Source organism: Trachemys scripta, chromosome 2 (genome assembly GCF_013100865.1).
Source record: "Trachemys scripta elegans isolate TJP31775 chromosome 2, CAS_Tse_1.0, whole genome shotgun sequence".
Taxonomy (NCBI): Eukaryota; Metazoa; Chordata; order Testudines; family Emydidae; genus Trachemys; species Trachemys scripta.
Window position 1 is genome coordinate 179,670,203 of NC_048299.1, and position 19,967 is coordinate 179,690,169.

At 45.3% G+C, this 19,967-nt stretch overlaps 1 protein-coding gene across 2 annotated transcripts in view; it reads left to right on the forward strand.

The window, feature by feature from the left end:
- Window positions 1–19,967, forward strand: part of NRSN1 (neurensin 1) — a 61,458-nt gene that overhangs the window by 34,865 nt on the left and 6,626 nt on the right. The window contains exons 1-2 of one of the 2 annotated variants that reach the window (XM_034762413.1): window positions 17,248–17,372; window positions 19,302–19,378. The gene's annotated coding sequence lies outside the window, so the exon portion shown is untranslated. Of the gene's footprint in view, window positions 1–17,247; window positions 17,373–19,301; window positions 19,379–19,967 lie in introns of those variants that run through there. The other variant, XM_034762414.1, reaches the window with a different exon arrangement.

Here is a 19,967-nt window from a genome sequence, read left to right on the forward strand (position 1 = left end):
AAAGTTGCAATACTATAGAATACTATATTCTCGTGGGGGCCCCTGTGGGGCCCAGGGCAAATTGCCCCACTTGCTCCCCCCACCCCGGGCGGCCCTGGCCGGGGCCCCTTCTGACTCTGCGCCCGTGCCATGGTAAACCCAGTACTGCCAGGAACAGAGAACCTATTCTAAAGACAAAACACACAAGAAGCTTGTAAAATTTTTGCTCTGAATGTAAATCAAATTCATGGACCCAACTTACGTTCTGACTTACTTGTTTTACGCCAATTGATTTAATTGGAATTACTCCTGAATTACATTGGTGTCTCTGAGATGAGAGCTGAAGAAAAAAGGCCTGAGGGTTTTTTAAAATAAACATTTATCTTGGGGGTTGCAGTGTTTCATTTCATTTGTCAGAAAATATGGAGAGTACAGAGCATCAAATAAAAGGAAAATGCAACAAATGTAGGATAAGAAAAGAATTCCTAGTTTCAAATACATTTGTTACAATATACAGATATTGGTAAAGAGGTGTAAAATTCTTGTTGGCCTTTTCGTAATGGATGTTGTTCATTAACAGAGTGTAATGTGGTTATTGCTCAGTGGCTAACGCTCAAGAGAATAAAAGTAATAAAAAGCTGAATGTTGAAGAGAAGAGAGTAGGGACTGTAGTGGGAGAAGATGGACAAGGTTAAAGCCAGAGGAGTTAGTGCTAAAGGTGTTTGAATGCAAGAGTCTTCCCTTGGCATGGATTTCTGGGAAGACTATTCTTTTGGGACTCTGACTATATCTGTAAAATGGTAGCAAACTCTAGGGTCTTGCATTGCAGGTGTTCTTGAGTCATTCTGTTAGCAGTTGTTTGAACCCTGTGTGAAGGTGCAGTTATTATTGCTGACTCATCCTAGTACTATTGTAGGTGGCTACAACTAGCTCCAACAAGGATGGAGAGATTAGAGCCTCTCTCCTAAGCCAAGGGAGGTCAAGGACAGAAGTACAGCAAGGAAATCCCCAGGAACAACTGAACTTGGGGAGAAAGCTTAGTCTGAAGTTGATGCTTTGTTTGATTGTTCATTGGAATGGGCAGCTCAAATTCATGCTGGGGAGGACTATTGAATATCATTACTCTCCAGATACAGTTAGAGAAGAAAGGGAAAGTGTTGCCTTGCCAACTCCACCTCCATCCCATCCCAACCCTACTGCTGACTTTGCTAAGTAGAAGCACACCGCAGGCAATAGGTTTAACTAAGTAGCATTATACAGGGCTTCTGAATTTGGGTTTAGATGGCATAATATTTAATACCTATTAACGGAAAGTCAAAGGCTGTAGCAATGTTAATCATCCATTGAAGAGGCCTTGAGCTACCATGGTAGCCTGTTTTAATTGGGTTTTCTATTAAGCCAGTTTTTCCTTTGTGATTTATCATACAGAAATGAAACATTTATTATTTAGTGTGGTCTTAAGGGGAAAATAAAGTGATACATCCCCGGGAGAAACACTGAAAGCCCTGAAGAAACCCAGCTAACAATATATAAATTACTCTGCCTAAAATGCAAGCTCTGGGATATCTCTCCACATCATTTATTTACCACTGGCAGCTCTACAAGTACCCTGTGGTAGCCCATCTGGCTGGTAAAGTACCTAGCATCATGCATCAGATGGATTGAGGCGTACTTCTGTGCCAGGCCTGGGAACGCTGAGGATCAGGTGCTGAACGAATCTCACTTCACTCAGCTGCTTTAACTGTGTAAACAAACCCCAGCCCTACAGCAATCTTACAGAGAGCTGAACCTTTAACCACGTCATTTTTAGCCCCTCATGAGAAATTTGTCTTCAGGCAAAAGTAAACTCAGCTCTTATTGCACACAATTACCTTAGTATAACAAGCAGTTACCATTGAGGCAGTGGATGCAATTGTGGCCCTATTGACACCAGTGGGTGTTTTGTCATTGACTTCACTGGAGCCAGGATTTCACATAGAATGAAAGAGTTTTAGGTTTTAAGGCCAGGAAGAGCCATTATAATAACATCGTCTGACCTCCTGCATGACACAGGCCAGAAAACCCCAGCTCGTAACTTCTGCATCAAGCCCATAACTTATCTGAGCTAGAGCATATCTTCTAGGAAAAAAGCAATAGGGTGGAATTCACACAGGGACTTGTAATTCTGCTATGCTGTGTCTCACAGCACTGACCTTTTAGGCACCTAAAAAACAAAATCACCACAGGAACAGCACTGTGATCCACAAAGTCAAGTTAGGTGCCTATTTCTCCCCACTCAATGTAAGGAGCCCCGGTGCCTGAGAACATGATCCATAAAAGGCACAGTGCTAGGTAGGGAGCCACCTCAGCTAGCCAATGGAAGAGGCTGACCAGAGGGTGTGTGCTAAGTCCCTCCCCTCTCTCAGAAATAGACACCCAAGTCCAGGCTGCAGAGAGGCACTTATTTCTGCTAGAGAGACACCAATGGGAACCAGCCACCTGCAGTCAGGCAACTTGGGCACCTACAGTGCTTCTTGCAGGAAAGAGTTAGGTGCCTGTCTTGCTTCATGCAAAACAGCTGAAAAAGGAGCCCACATCATTACTTCTAGCCCAGTGGGTTGAGCACTCACCTGAAATGTGGGAGAAAGGAGGCTGGGAGAGAGGATTTGAACAGAGGTCTTCCACACCCAGGTGAGTGCTCTACACACTGGACTGAGAGTCATTGGGCCAGAGGAGGGAGAGAGAATTATTCTGTAGTCCAGTGATTAGGGCACCCACCTAGAAGGTGGGTGACTCTGGGTCCAGTCACCCTGCTCCAGCAATTCTTTCATTATTCATCCAGAGTGGAACAGCATGAATGGGAGTTACTGGAAAAGCCCCATTGGAATGCCTCTTAGCTCTGTGGTTAGAGAAGTGGGACCCAATCTGGTAGGCAGCCTCTGAGCACATCTACCAGATCGGGCCCAGCACACGACTGAGGTGGACAAACATTTATCTTCCGTGGGTCTCTGGGGCTTCAGAAGGAGAGGGGCACCTGAGCATCTAGAGGCAGGCAACAGCATGCATGCCCCATCTCTAAAATATAATCACCTAGGGAATTTTTATAGTGGAAAGTTAAGCACTGAGTGAGTTTAGGCACCTATAAACCAAGTGAGAGTCTCATAGATTGCAGTGGCCACACACAGGGGCTTAGGCACCTAGCTCTGGAGATGAGACACCCAAGTTGCTTTTTGGATCACACCCATAGTCTTGATTAAAAGACTTCAAGCAGAAGTAGTTCTAGTGGATAGTTACCCTGGATTAAAAATGTGTGCCTTATGTGTAGCCTTCGCTTCCAGCCATTGGACTTCTGTTATGGTGTGCACTCACCTCAGAGTACTCCCTGGAGTCCAGATACAACACTGAAGGGGTCTTCCACTCTAGCACCTCATTGCCCATCCTGGTTTAGGGGAAGTAAGCCACTTGTGGCCTACCTTTCTAGCAAGGTCACCTCTCAGTCCACTCCCCTTCCAGGGTTAACAGTAAAGTCCACAAACAGGAAAACCCAAAGTCTATTGGTCTTTGGCTCCCATCTGGGATTCATCATTCTTGGCCTCTTTCCCTCTTGAAACCAATACCTCCCCTCTGTATTGATCTTGTGGGGAGGCAGGGAACCTAGGCTCACCTTTACCTCTGGGTTCCACCCCAGAGACCCTGTTTTAGGTGGCTAAGGACTCCTGCTTCAATCCCTTTCCACTTCCATGGGCTGCTCCTACCTCTCCCCACTTGTCAGCATTTTCACTGGGTCTCTACAGACTCAGCTATTCCCACCCTAGGTTTGTGGCTCCTTCCCAGCTAGCTGCTGAAGAGCTCCTCGGAGACACTCCCAACTTCTATGGCAGCAGCTGGGCTGTATTTCAAGCAGTCCTTCTAGTTTCCCTCCTTAAGACGTGGTCTGTCCCAACCCTCTTTCTGGAGCTGTGGATGGATTTCAGACAGTCCGTCTGTCTCTCTCCTTAAGGCAGGAGCCCCACACCTCTTCTTGGAGCTGGAGTTGTAACTTAGGCTAGCTGTAGGGCCTTAACCAGCTTCACCTTCAGCTGGCCCTCCCTGCCATTAAGCCCCGAGGGTTCAGCAAGTCACACTTCTCTTGATGGCTACCTTGCTATGAGGGAGGAGGAGGCATATATGCTTGTCCCCTTCCTAAAACTCATCCCTGAGGGGGGGACGGGAGGAGGGACCTTGTCCCACCAACTCTGTGAGGTTCCTGTCCTAATCCCAGGCCCTTAAGGAAACCATAAGGGGATCCCCCCCTTCCCCAAGCACTACTTACTCCCTGGACAGTTTCCTCTTTCCCAGTGCTTCATAGGTCCTGGTATATTAGGCATTCCAAAATCTTAAAATGGCCACACCACAGGATGGGGTGGGCTGACCCGTAGGCACCATTACCATTAAAATATACATGCGCCAAGTCCTTCACTTAAAGTCCAACAGAAAATAGGGGAAAAAAACAACTGAATCTTCAGCCCAGCTGGTAGCCATCTTCCTTGCAGGCTAGCCCCAGCTTCACACTGGGTCCTAGGCTGCACAACACCTCCCTCCATCCTGAGTCTGTCAGACTTCCCAGGGTTTCAGGCAGGTTAAATGTCCTGATCAGCCCCACTCTCCCATCAGGCTCCCAGGGTTCTCTCAGCTCCCAGCCCCAGGGGCAAAGCTCCAAGCTATCTCTCACCGGAGTCTCCTCCCTGGCCCTCTTCTAGGGCCTGTGGTAGCTGCTGCTTGCAGGCTTCTCCCTTTCAGTAAGGGCTTCTGCTATGCCCTTACTCAGGCATTCTCGCATGCAATAGGTCAGTCTTCCCCTTCTGAGCTGTCTGGCTCCCTTTTAGGCTCCTCTTCCAAGAAGAGCAGCTTCTGCAGGTGCAGTGGGGTGGAGTCAGCTGGGCCCAGAATGGCTCCATAACCCTTCTGTCCCAGTGTGGAGTTTATACACTGCATTATAGGTGCCTAGAGAATGTAGGTACCTATGGGGTTAGGCAGAAGCTGAACAGTTTTGTGAATGCCATTGGTGCCTAAATGTTGGACTTAGCCACTGAAAGGGGCTGTTAGGCACCAAAGTCCCCCTTGTGAGTCCAGTCCTTGGTCTTTAGCCTCATGACTCAGAAAACCTGAGATAAGTAGAACTCATGAGATAACCTCAACGTAGTGCTGCTAAACAGGTATGTGAATAAGGAATTACTCTCCAAGTCCAAAGCAAGATCTGTGGTGACACAAAGAACCGGATTCTCCTCACACTTATATTAGTGTAAAATTAGTTATTCCACCACTGACTTCAATAGAGTTACTCCTGATTCACATCAGCATAAGTGAGATGAGAAACTGGTTCATAATACCCTGTGGATGAGGGAAATGGAAAGGAAAAGCAGCAAATAACCAGAGATTTTATTTAGGAGGGCAGTCTCCAGATGAGGCCTGTATGCATCCATTACATTTCTCAATCCAAAGACATTTTTAGTGTTGCATACCTTAGCAGTAAATGAAAAAAAATATCATTCAGGCTACACTGGAGAAAACTCATCTTCTGGGAGCAATATGGAGAAAATCAATGATATTTTCTTTCTTCAAGAGGATTTAAAGAAAACATCAGAAAAGAATCTCCAGTGAATTTAGCTCTGTTGACTGTGCCAGTCATTTGACATATGGTTAAGGACAAACCTCAAAAGGGAGATTTTTAAACTCTGCAGGCACAGGCACAAGATTTACATCAGCCAGTTCATCCCCATGACATCTTCTCAAAAAAGTGAGCAATGTTTTAAATGGCAACCGGAGACAATGTCAGCAGGATGATAGTCTAATTGGAATCTCACTGTTTAATAAGCCAGACAGTGTGTGGGGGGGGGGAGAGGGAGATGGAAGGAGGACTTGTGCCCATTTACTGTATGAATGAAATGATACAGCTTATAATTGCTATGTGTTTGTGTTTGAACAGCATCAATTAATTAAGGGTGATAATTCTAGTACAGAACTTCACTTATTCTTTTAATACAGAAATAAGATATTAAATTCTCCTCTGCTTACTTTTATCGGTGTGCAATCCCATTGGGCCAATGCCTTCAGAAAGTCTATTGGGATAAAGGCTGAACAAAATTTTTACTATGCAGAATAAAAAGAAATATTGTTTCTCTCATCTCTTTGTTCAGACACCAGAGAGACATTTATTTTGTCATAACATCTATAAATCACATGAAGTATTGGCATGTGCTTTCTTCAGCTGACAATACTTTTGAACAGAGGTTAAGTTCAAAAAAGTCCCTTAATGCTACCTGCACTGTCTTTTTTGTTTGTAATTTGACATGTTCTCTAGGAAGTAACCTGGTGTGTTGCATCAAGGACTCATGCACTTTGTTCTGAGAGGAATTTTTCAAAAAACAAGAAGGAAAGAGACAAAAACAATCACACACTCCAGCTACAGAAATTCAGTGGTATTATTGAACATGATGTGTGTAATTAACAAAGGACTAATCAGTTATGGTACTGCAATTATACTGTAGTTGATATTACAATTGTAGTATCATTACATCAATATGGCTATGCTTTTTAATCACTAAATACCAATAATTTGAACTAGAAGGCACTCTTTGGAGCAGGGACTGGCATTCTATAGATTTGTACAGAACCTAACATAATGGGACCCCAGCCTGGTTAGCCTATAGATGCTATCACAACATAAATGTTGATAATAATGACAGAACTGGAGTGCATTATTTTGTATTACCTTTTTGGTTTCATAATTAAGATATGTTTTTTAGAATCCATTAACATTAATTAAATTGTATTTGCACTGTATTTCACTCAGTTATGGAGGTAACCTTCTAGTTATAGGTTTCAGAGTAGCAGCCGTGTTAGTCTGTATCCGCAAAAAGAACAGGAGTACTTGTGGGACCTTAGAGACTAACAAATTTATTAGAGCATAAGCTTTCGTGGACTACAGCCCACTTCTTCGGATGCATATAGAGTGAAACGTATATTGAGGAGATATATATACACACATACAGAGAGCATGAACAGGTGGGAGTTGTCTTACCAACTCTGAGAGGCCAATTAAGTAAGAGAAAAAAACTTTTGAAGTGATAATCAAGCTAGCCCAGTACAGGCTGTAGTCCACGAAAGCTTATGCTCTAATAAATTTGTTAGTCTCTAAGGTGCCACAAGTACTCCTCTTCTAGTTATAGTTAACTATAGGTATGAAAAAGCATAACCACAATATAATTACATTGCAGTTGCACTGTATTATAAAGTGTGGCCAGTTTATCAAAAGTTGCTAGGTAATAGCATGCTGACTTCTGGAATGCTGATTAGCCAAAGAGTGTTCCGATTATGTAACATTTTGATGATTGTCACTAACGACCAGGCTCTCAGCATTCACAGTTGGGACCAAATTTTCAAGAGCTCAGCTACCATTTAGGCACCAAAATAAGTGGACAGATTTTCAAGAGTTCTCAGCACATTATGTGTTGAGCTCCTTTGAAAATCCCTCCTGAGAGCTACAGTGGCAGTTGCTGAATACTTTTGAAGATCTGGCCCTAATTAGGTGCCTAAAGGGGAGCTGAGTTCTTTTGAAAATCCAGTGCTCATTGTATCCCTTACTGGGGGGAGGGGGACTTGCCGAGGCACACAACTCTGAAGACATTGTCACTGTGAAGCTGACCTGGAAAAACAAAAAGGGTCTCGTTTGACTGATTATCTTCTGCCTGAATTCAGCAAACCCAAGGGCCATGACTAACCAGCCGCTGTGCACAGTCACATCACTGAAATACTTCTTGTGCTCCTTTCTCAAGGCCCATTTGCATCAAGTCTAGCTCTCAGATGCTAACTCTCCTCCTTTTACAGGAGCTTACTGCTGTCCTAGATTCTGTTGTTTTTGTTTTTGTTATTAAATGAAACAGCTCAGCTGTGCAAGTTGTCTATCAATTTCTTAGATTGGTTATGCCACAAAATATTGCATAGGATCAGAATAGTTCAAATCCATTAGCACCAAAAACGGTTTCTGAAAGGACTTGAACCTAGCCATCTTTATAATGCATAAAATGGATTCAGAGAATATGGGAAACCAATGATTCCTACTCCATATACTTTCAAGGCAGGATGGAAAAATGCTTGAACTTAGGATTTTGAATTGGCAGGAAAGAAAAGGCCGACTGTACTCTTAGCTCAGGAGTCACTATACACAGTGAAAAAGATGCCATGGTACTACAAATTATTGTACTAAGTACAAAGCTAAGTCATGTTTAACTTAATTTTTGCTAGCTAGAAATTTGTCAAGAAAGTGCCAACAGTCTCAGTGATATTTAAATAACATGCAGCCAAACTCAGATTTTAGTTAAAACTGCAGCTTATGCTATCAGTGATAGACTAGCAAGGGAGTCATTGGCAGTAATGCTCCCAGAGTTTGAGAAAATATCCTCCATTCATAAGTCACCTTTCATCCCAAAATGCTTTATAAACTAAATACTCTAAAGAAGACTAATTTAATGCACTGAAGTGAAACCACCATTGGAGTAGAACACTGACTGTCCAATGAAAGCTCTGCACTTTCCTTAGGAAAAGGAGGTTGATACAGTCCTGGCACCATGAAGTCAGACAGATACAACCTTAACATTGCAGGTCATATGCAACCCAAGAATATGCAGGCCCACATAGATGGGAAGTGATGTGCAACCACTGGCACATATATATTGTATAAACAGTATCATTCAAAACCATCTACAGAGGTGCACAATAACAAAAGGAGCCTCACAACACCAATGAAACAGAAATATTGTGGTTACTATGCAGGACGAGACCCCCATATCTAAATAGAGTGGATCAGATTCTCCTTTGTATGGCATCTTGTATAGTGATTTTACCTAGGCAAACTTGAGGGCAAAGGGGGTGTAAAGTGCAGCTACTGATGTCAGGGAATGGAGAATTCTGATTTGGTAGCATTCTACAGCCCCACCCCCACCCAGCATTCACTTAGCCCAGCTGTAAAATAACTACACAAGGTACAACGCAGTGGCAAATCAGGCCATTACAGTATGAAAAGATTTAGTGTAGAAAAAATGCAGAAGAGGGGATCACTTTGCAAAAGTCAGCATTGTGGATCTGAACCAAACAAAGTTACTCATATTACTGACCACCACATACCAACCACAAATATCTCTGAGACTACAAAGAGGGATGTGATATATTAGGGCAATGGTCAGAGATGTCATGTGGAAGACAAGCACATGTTGATACTTTCTCATGTTGACACCCCCACACACCTGGTCAAGCTCCTCCTACTGTACTCTCATCAGGCTGCTAGGCTCAGATTGGGCATGCTTTTGATCTCAGCTGGGTCTCAGCAGACTTTAGCCACAGTCTCTGGCCTCTCAGGCACAACTTCCTGGGAACAGACTCTCTTGTAGCACTTCTAGGGAATGGAACCCTGTGGTCCAACTGCATTAGTCCCCCACGTCCAGTGTTGACTTCCTTCCCGCCACCCCAAGACACCACTGTCAGTCAAGGACACCCTCCCCAGAGCTCCTCCCTCATGGATCCTCTGGCTTATGTTTAACCCTTCAGGGACACCTGACAGTTGAAGCAGGAACTTTGCAAAAGAAATTTTAAACAGATCACTCTTTACTCACAGCCAGCACAAGCTATAAACAGATCTATGGAAAAATAATAAAACCTGTACTCAACTCCCTGCTGCTGGTTCCTCATCAGGCCAAGAATCCTTCGGGATTTGGTCAACGTCTGTTCAGGAAGCCCAGGATTCTATTATCTCTCTTTCCTCTTTCATTCCTTCTGCCTTGCCTTTGTTTCCTGATCAATGACAGAGAGCAATGCAGACAGGCCTTGTCCTTTCTCAATGTCCAGTCCCCTCTCTCAGGTGACCTCTCTGGTTAGCCCAAGCCCCTTTCAGGTGATCAAAATCTCCCATCAGGAGATCCATTGCTTGGTTACTAGCTCACCTGGGAGAGATGGTTTCCTTGAGCAGCAGCCAGCTCTTTGTCCAAGGGTGCTTTGAATGATAGGTCATCGGGGTTTAACAACCCTCCATTGTTAGCCTTCTGCTAAGTGCAAGAATGTCTCCTGACACATCCTGAGTGTTCCAGCTCAATTTGGAGCGTACAGAGCCAAGGTGAAGGTGCAGAACAAGTTTACAATCAAAATGTCCTTCACAAAACAAAATGGAGTTTGATGGATTAATATATGTCTGCATGTCTCTCTATCACAGACATTTCAGTTAGGAAGCTGGAACAAATAAAGCTAGTATCAGAGCGTGCAGTCCCAGCATGTTCTAAAAACAGCTTATAAAAATCTAATGGAGCAACAAGTGACTACAAAGGTTTACAATGTGGAGTGCTTGATCAAACTGGAGTGGCTGACAAAAAAATACCACACTGATCTGAGAATCTTGGGAATGCTCAGATGCCATTGCTAAGGGCCCAGACAAGTTTCACCAGCATTTCAGGTCTCAAGAAAGCCACCAGGCATATAGAAATGGGCCATCCAGCTGACCACACACTCTTGGACTGTAGAATACCTCTCAGCATGGTAGCCAGCTCAAGCTATTGTTATTTAATATTACAATAGCAGCACCCAGAAAGCCCCAGTCAGATTTAGGACTCCATTGTGCTGAGGTCTCTACAAGCACATAGTAAAAGAAAGTCCGTCCCCCCGACCCCCAACGCACACACACACCTTGAAGACCTTGTGATCCAAAGAGAAAGACACAAAGGATTGGAAAGGAAGAGTGACAGATAAGCAAAGTGGTCCAAGTTGTTAGGTCCACTTCTTAGTTCTAGGTTGTTGTTTTGCTTTGTTTTAACTATTCCCCCGGCCCCTTCCTCATGCTCAGCAAGGTTGGCAGTGTCCACTTCATCCACCTACATTTCTTCTTCCTCCAAAACCTACTCTCTCACCGTGGCCAAGGAGCAGGGAATGAAGGAGGTAGAGGCCAGAATGATCAATAAAAAAACATCCTCAAAATATTGAAAAGAAAATCAAAACCAAACATTTCTCCCCTACTTGGAGTTCTCCATTCCAGTGGGTTGGACTGTAGTGGTGGAGGTCTCCTGCATAGCCACCCTGCCTCCACTGGGTCTAAATAACTCCCCACTTTGCAGGAGGGTAGAGCTCTCATTTCTGGTTGCAGGGGACAGGGAGAAGCTTTCTGTATAACTGCCCACGAGTTCTGAACAATTTCTGCTGCTTCTCCCCTGCTTGTGTGAGGAAGCCACTCAGTTTCAGCTGGGGAGATGGATGGGGAGGACTCGGAGCTCAGAGAGTGCTCAGAGTCCTGCACAAAGGGAGCTGAACCCTACACCAAGCTACCTCTGTGTTAGACTAGTCAAAATGTAGACCATATTCTGCTAGGTATTTGAGAACTTAAAGCATTTCCGTTCATTTTTCTTTTGTAAAGGGATCCTCTGAGAACATGCTGGAATTTTTCAGAAAGCTGGACTATTATGGGCCGAATGTATTTCTACATTCACCTTCACCTAGAGAGCAAGGCGCATCAGAAAATCAAACATCAGTGCCAAAAATATTATTATGGCTGAACTGCTAATCCCTGGTGTGCCTGTTGAAATGGGATAATGGTCATTGGAAGCTTGCCATTGTCATTAAGCAGCAAATACTGACAGACATCTGCAATTCAGTGAACATGAATTTCATACCAATTGCAGCCTCTTGCTTAAGAAAGAAAGATGTTTTCAGGACCTGATGCTCCTGCTTATTGAACACAAGAAGGAACATAGGTTCACAGAAGTTAATAGGCTTCATTCACCAAGCCAGCAGTTGCAATCCCGTCACCTCTCAATACCAGAGACAGGCTTATAAATGCCAAAACAGCAAATGCCAGTGGATCTAGCAGCAGTAGCTGCAGGGAAAACACTGCCTATAGATTTCTAAAGCCTTGACTACACTTGGGATTTACCCCAGTACAAACATTGGTGGCCAGGACAAATCCCTAGTGTAGACAGGCAAAATTGCTATAAGCTGCAAGTTGCACTGGTGTAGTTTACTCCAGTTTCAAGCAAGGGAAAATTGAAGTGATGATAATTGTAGCCTGTTTGTAGTAGAGATTTGCATCTGTTCAGCTACACCATTGATGGGTGAATTCCCCAGTGTAACCAAGGCCTAAGCCTCAATGCTCAGTTAAAACTGAAGCCAGGAAAGGCTTGGCATTATAAAGTATTTTCTATAGCAATCAGCTTCCTTAAGTCATATCATGAATCAGACCATGGGTTTGGTTCTCATCTCCCGTTAGTTTTACACGGGTGTACTCCACTGAGTTCACTTTGTAAACAGTAAGGATATGTGGAGGTGCTTCTGAATTATACTGGTGTTACTGAGAGCTGAAATTGACCTTGTATGTACCTATGCTTAATAATAATAGCTGATTTTATAATTCTCCCATTTGATACAATACCAATAGCTGTCTTGGTTCACTGAGTATTATTCATGTGTCAGAAAACAAATTAGTACTGCTAGTGACATAAGAATGGCCATAATGGGTCAGACCAATGGTCCAGCTAGCCAATATCCAGTCTACCAACCATGGCTAATGTCAGGTGCTTTAAAGGGAATGAACAGAACAGGGCAATCATCAAGAGATCCATCCCTGTCACTCAGTCACAGGATCTGGCAGTCAGAGGCTTAGGGACACTCAGAGCATGGGGTTGCATCCCTGACCATCTTGGCTAATAGCCATTGATGGACCTATCCTCCAGGAACTGACCTAATTCTTTTTTGAATCCAGTGATAGTTTTGCTGTTCACAGTATCCCCGGCAATGAGTTCCACAGGTTGACGCTGCATTGTGTGAAAAAGTACTTCCTTTTGTTTGTTTTAAACCTAAAGCCTATTAATTTCATTGGGTGACCCCTAGTTCTTGTGTTATGTGAAGGGGTTAATAATATTCCTAATTCACTTTCTCCACACCATTCATCATTTTATAGACTTGTATCAGAACCCCTCTGTAGCAGGTTGCAGACTCACCCCCGCAGCACCTCCTGCTGGTCGCTCCAAGAATTAGCTCTGTCCTAGCTGCAGAGCACCCGCTGCAGGTGGTGCCCACCCATTGCCTGCTCAGCTGTGCTGTCTGAGACCTGCATTGCTCCCTAGCTTGCAGTGTCCTCTTCTGGACACACCCCTTTCCAGGGGTAACGGCAGCCCTTCGGCTTGTACCTGCCTCAGTGGCCAACCACAACTGAAAGTCTAGCCCCTCACTTCAGGGCAAGTTGCAGTCTGTATCAGCCACACTCCTCCATGTCAGGTGCAGTACAAGGGAACCCAGGCCCACCCACTACTCTGGGTCCTGGCCCAGGGACCTTCTAGCAGCAGCCATGTCCTGCCCTCCTTCTCTCCCCTCTACTGCTCATGCTCCCTGGGCCACTTCCATTTGGCCCTTACACCTTCTCAGCCCTTTCTTTCAGGGGCATCACCCTGACAGGTATCAGGATGGAGCTTTCCCTCTACTCCCCTAAGCCTGCCCAACACTGCTCTCTCTAAGGTGCTATCCCTGGGAGCCAGTCCTCCTCCCTTGCTTGTCAGGGAGAGACTCCTATCGCTTCTGCTTTGCAGCCTTTATATAGAGCCAAGCCTGGCCCTGACTGGCTGCCTTTCTGCCCTTCGCTGATTGGCTGGGTTGTGCATAGCCACTCCAAGGGCTGCTGTTAACCCCTCTTCTGCCAAAGTGGGGCAACTGCCCCACTACACCCTCTTAGCGGTCTCTCTTCCAAGCTGAAAAGTCCCAGTCTTTTTAATCTCTCCTCATATGGAAGCTGTTCCATACCCCCTAATCATTTTTGTAGACCTTCTCTGTACCTTTGCCATTTCTAATATATCTTTTTTGAGGCGGGATGACCAGAACTCCATGCAATATTCAAGGTGTGGGCCTATTATGTATTTATATAGTGACATTATGATTGTTGATGTGCAGTCACAGGTATTTCATATTTTCTTCTATTTATTCCCTTTTGACAATAAAGTGAATGAGCAGAAATAGCTTGTTTTGTGAAAGTAGCATATGTACTTATTTATAGAGGACTAGATGACTCATAAGGTTGGGAATGGAATAGAACATCTTTCATTCCTAGGTCCAGAAAGGTTGGTAGTGAATGAAAGTCAGATTTTAGACCTACAGGACAAATAACCAGGAACTCTCTTCTTCTCTTATTTTGAAGATTAGTACTCTATTTGCTTTTCTCCTATTTGCCACCTTCCCAGATCTCCATGATTTTTCACAAATAATTGTCAACGGTGCAGAAATTTCATTAGGTAATTCTCTTAGGGTCAGATTGTGATACCATTACTCATGCCGAGTAGCACCTTGTTCTACCTGTAGCCCTGTTGTCTTCAATGTAACCATGAAAAGCATCACACTAATTTACAACTCATGACATCTAGGCCAACTCATTTTTATACATTCAAATGTTCATTCCCTTATTTGCACATAATCAATAGCTATTTTAACAAGGACTTCCTTATTTCCAAACTATCCAAACTTCTTTTATCTTTCTTTGCGAAGACAGATTTTTAGAAAAGGAGTTTGGTGTCCCAGCTATTTTAAACTCATCATTAATCTCATTTTATTCCTCATTTATTAAAAGTGCTTAAATATTTATAAAATCTTCCTGCTTTCCCCTTGGCTAGCATTAATTCATTCTGTTTTAGTGTCCTTATATTTTTCCTAAAAGCCTTGGCTCACGCTCTGCATTCTTGTTTGGTTGACTACTCCCCCATTCTCCTGTTTCAGTATAGGTGGGCTTTTATAAACCTCAGATCCTTTTTCAGTCTTTTGTGACACTATATTGTCTGTTCTTTTTCTTTACGTTCTCATTTTTCCCAGAGGAATGGTTAGTTGTATCTTAATTATGGCACATTTTTAAAATCCCTGGCTATCCATGGGTTTTAATGCTTCCTCTCTAACAGCTCGTTCACTAGATTACTTAATCCCCCCAGATTTCCTCTCCTGAAATCCTTTTGCTGTCAGATAATCCACTTCTTTTTGGGGTCACAGGTGCAAAGCTTCCCACATATTTTCACAGCCTCATTCCTTTTCTCCTTATCTGTAAGATAGTTATTTCAGAATGGATTCTCCATTAGTTGCAGTCTTCTTTTTCTGACTCTCAAAGCTATCTGCAATGTAATTTAGGAACCACAATGATGCTGCCCTTCTAGTGTTCTAGAAAAATGTTGTAAGGCATCAAGTTACAGCACTTTTAAAATATTACATTTGTGTTTTAAGAAGCATTCTCAGACAGGACTAAAGAACGTAGACCTTGCACATTCAGGCTGAGACAGCAGTAGCTCCATTTAAACCAGAGACTGCTTCCCCATCCACACCACATGGTGACAGACCAACAGAAACACCAGAGACAAGATCTTCAGCAGGTGTAAACTGGTGTCATGCCACCAAAATCAATGGACTTGTGCTATTTGCACTGATGGAGGGAGCAAGCAGAGGCCAAAAAGGATTATCAGGTATGAAAGGTGCTGTACAGGTGGTGAACTGGCACACTACTGTTCTCCTTTGCTTTGTCAATGCCATTCTACAGAAGTTATCTGCCAACCAACCTGAAGACATGAAATCCAGACTAGGATTCTAATTAGTTGCCCCTGACAAATTCATTGCCACTATGGCACTACTAAGTCCTACGTCTGAGGTAGTGGCAGCTGGTGAACTTTGGGGCAAGTGGGGTGTAGCAGACAATAAAAATCATGGCCACTTGATTTGGCACCACCCCCAACCCTAGAGAAAGGGAGGATCAGCCCTAGGAAAGTTGCCTTCCTATGCTGGCTAGGGCCCTGGCTTAGCTGGGCCAGTCCCGGGACTGCCTGGACCTCCTTCGTGGGAACCTCCTCCTCTTCTCCCTCTTGTCACATCCCCCCTCTCCACTGCTGCCTCCTCCTACCCTGCCTGGTGAAGCCTCCTTCAGCAGCATCTCCACCTTCATTGCAGGGGCAAGGCCTCCCTCCAGTAGCTCTGCTGCCTTCAGTGCAGCAGTGAGCCACACAACCCCAGCCAGCAGATCCTGAGAGAATGAGCAAGAACCTACCACCAGAGCCAGTCCTAGCACACAGTGCTTCCCTGACACACCACTGTGGGGGTGGGAGCATTCTACAGTCATTGCAGCCTGTGGCTTGGATAGTGAAGCCAGAGGCCGAAATCCCAATACAGATTGCCACAGCTTTGCCTCCTATCAGGCCTTGACGGCATGTGCCACAGGGGTTGTGGAGAAGTATGCCCTACTACTACATATGATTCACACACAGCAAATCTATAGCAAGCTGTGATTCATACTTAAACACACACAGGTGGGGCAGTGCCCCAGCGCCCTGTATACACGAGATACCATTGGTCTGGGATCATTATTATAAAGACACATGATACAGTTTCCTCTTGCTCACAATATGGAAGCAGCCCTGCAAGCTTGGGCGTTACTGAGCGTGGATTCCTTTGGGTTTAACACACCATAAGTGGACAATGAGATGGACAGATACACAACTTAATCATTTATTATTTATATTGCAGCAGTGCCTAGATATCCCCCCCTCCCCGACGGGGACCCCATTGTTGTAGGCAGGCTATAAACTATAAGATCCTGAGAGCTAGTCCTGGCCCTGCAGATTTTACAGTCTAAGAAGACCGGCGGGACAAAGGAAGTGAAATAGGTGCACAAAAGGGAAGTGACTGGGCCAACATCACACAGTGGGGTAGAGACAGAAGCCAGGATTGGAACTCAAGTCTGCTGATTCCCAGTCCACCAAGGAGCAGGCCCCTGATCTTGCATTTCCCACTGAGCCCTAGCGGCTGGGTGGTGGCACAGGATGCTGAGTGACAGAGTTTGTCGATCAGGGCTCCAGGCGAGCAGCCCCTCTTCTCCAGGACCAGGGGAGCACCTTTAAGGGCCCTAGCCAAAGCCAGACATCTTGTGTTTCAAATCCATGACCTGTGATCCTTCTGCACGGGAGGGAGAAGGGGGGAATCTCTGGCTTAGTGCCCCTCGTGCACCCTCCCAGGGGACGGGGCTTTGCCCGGTTAGTTCTCACGCCTGCCGGGTTGTGAGGCGCTGTGAACAATGGGAAAGGAAGTTACAGCGCCTGTGGGGCAATGGCAGGGATGGGGAGGGGAGAGCCCACGCGCCGGGGAGCGGGTCTCCAGCAGCGGGCTAGGTTAAGCGAGCCGCTCGCTCAACCCCGGCTGCGCCCGCCCTCTCCGCCGCGGCAGCGCCCGGGAGCGGCGGCTGAGTGCGCAGGCCCAGGGCGAGCCGGGCTCGGCGGGAGGGGACACATGAGACGCGGTGTCTGAGCGCGGAGCGGCTCAGAGCGGAGATGGGAGCCGCGCGAGAGATCTGCAGCTAGCCCAGCTGCACTTGCTCAGCCGGCAGCGGGGAGGCTCAGGTAACCAGCGCCGAGCGCGGGCAGTGCTGGGGGGCCGGGGGTGAGGAAGGGGGGGGGACTCCTCTGTGCCCAGGCTCTGTTGGGCCGGGCTTGTGCGGACGCACTTGCCCCTGGCAGTTTTGCAAGGGGGGAGGCTGAGCTGAGGAGGCGGCACGTTTCTGTGCTAGTAACCGGCGGGTCAGACCGCAGATCCCGCCGCCGGCTTTTACAGGACGGTATTGAACTTCCAGATTAGCCCCCTTCTCCCTGCCCCCGGAGAGAGGGCAGCTGCAAAACGCTTCGGCGTCGTTGCTAACCTGGGCGCCACGGCAGCCCTGCGATGGGAAAGGGGCTCTTGGGTTGGTTCCACAGCTGGGACTGGAGACCGCGCCGGCTAAAGTGCAGGACAAGCCCAGGGCGTTTTCGTTTCATATTTTGGTCTTTGGGAGCAGACCGTATTGGGGGAAGGGTGCGTCGGTAAATTACCCCCCGCAGAACAAAGTGAAAACGAATCACCAGTTGCTGGGAGCCGGCTGCTTCGCGAGATGCTTTGGAAGCGCTTGACAGCAAATGGTGAGGCCGGCTCGCCTCCCGGGAGTCGCTGCTGGGTTTCAGCACCATGGAGAGCGCGCTCCAGGCAGCAGTGAAGGGCACTGAAGGCCACTTCCTCCTGCAGATCCGAAGCGTGCAAGGAAACCAGTTGCTCTGGGGGTTGCACTGCTTCCCTCCTTGTTGGTGCCAGCGGTGGCACTGGAGATTTACTCCTCTCCCTGCTCCAAAAACAAGTAGTAATTCAGGCGTTGTTTATGTCTTCTGTAGATTAACCTGAAGAGGAAAATATGGTCTTCTCCATTGTTGGAGGGCGTTCTGCAGCTGGAATGTTTATCAGCTAATCAAAATAAAACTAAACCTCAGCCATCTCTGAGATTCTGCTGATACCTTAGTGAATATAATTATGGAAGGTGGAGAAAGTAGTAACTGAAATGTAAACAAATCTCTTTAAAGAGGGGCTAACCTGCCTTCCTGGGGCAGACGAAGGGTAATGAGTGGGGATTGTTGATGTGATTAGAATGGGGGGTTGAATTCCTTTGCAACAGATATTCACAGGAGCTATACTATACAGTAAGTACATCAGACGTTTTTCTGGGGGGATGCCATCGACCTTGTTTAACAAAGAAAAAGTAAAAAATAGCCTTCCTTACTTGTTCCTAAAGGCGTGTAAGTATAGGAAACTTGAAATCATGATTACTTTCATTTACAGTATGGTGCATTGTATTGTAATTACTCACCAGGATAAAATAGATTTAACCTGTTGCAAGAAGCATTATTTAAAAGTTGTGATGCACTAAGTGTGAGACTGTGGCATTACCATGAGCCCTTAGTAAAGAGTACTGCCTAGTTGCACGGATCTCAGAGCAGACCAGGGGCCTCACATAATCACAATATGGTCTTTGCTTCCCCCTTCTTGACTAAGGGAAGTAATTTGTGCCATTTCTCTCCCTGGTGTAGTTTACTTCCTCCTTTGTGCTGCCTTAGCTGAAGTCAGGCTCCACCCACCTGCACAGACTGGGGAATAGCAGCTGTTCAATCCCCTGAGCACAAAAGGGTGTAGTCCATGCAGGAAATTAATGGGGTGCCTTATGTCCACATTCCCCTCTGTATGGATGTGTGACAGAGCTCACAATTGACTCCTCAACAAGAAAAGAAGCTTGTACATAAAAGGCATGATGCAAAGCCCACTAAAGTCAATGGAAAGACTCCCACTGATTTCAATGAACTTTGGATCAGGCCCAGCCTGCCTTGTTTTGGTTTCTATCCTAAGGGAACATTAGGTATGGATATTAGATTTTGTAAGCATCAAGATTATCCCATGAATTATTATCCAGTATCTATGTTATTTACTCCAGAATTCACTATTTCTAGGGGGGGGGGGGTCTCTTTTTCCTGTAGGTAAAGATTGGAAAGATGAGCCTTTAAACAGAAAGGTCAGAGTGTCTAACATCAGAAAGAAGAGAAGGACTTAAAACGTAAGAACCTATTTTAATTTGTGTTTTACATTTGCAGAGTAATTTTCTTCAGTTTTAGCATAGCTTTCAAATTCAGTTTTCTAAAAGGTAAACATTTAATACTTAAAACAATTAATTTATCATGAAGCAGTTTGAAAATTCATTCAGTAGTTTCTCCTGAAATATGCTCAATGTTTTACCCATCTATTCACAAAACTGATCACTACCCTCGTACCCCCTCGCCTGCTGTATCCGTGCAGTGTAATAAAGCACAAAATAAACACAGGATAGTCTTTCCCCATGGAATAAAGTTGCTAGGGGATTGCTACACTGCAGTTGCATGTTCTGAAGTTCTGATTGTATCTTCTCTGTATTTCTAGAGATGGATAATGATTACATTGGTCCGCTGTTATGCTGTGAATAGTTCTAAAGATGAACAGCTGTCCCTTGGTTTTATACAAGCTCTAAGCTCAGACCAAAACACTGATATAGGGTAACAATGTTTACCCCACTTTCGGGCCAAAGATCCCCAAGCGTAGGCTTTTAGGCCCAAATCCTTCAGGGTATTTAGGCACCTCAATGGGAGTGAGGTGCCCAAGTACCTTTAAGG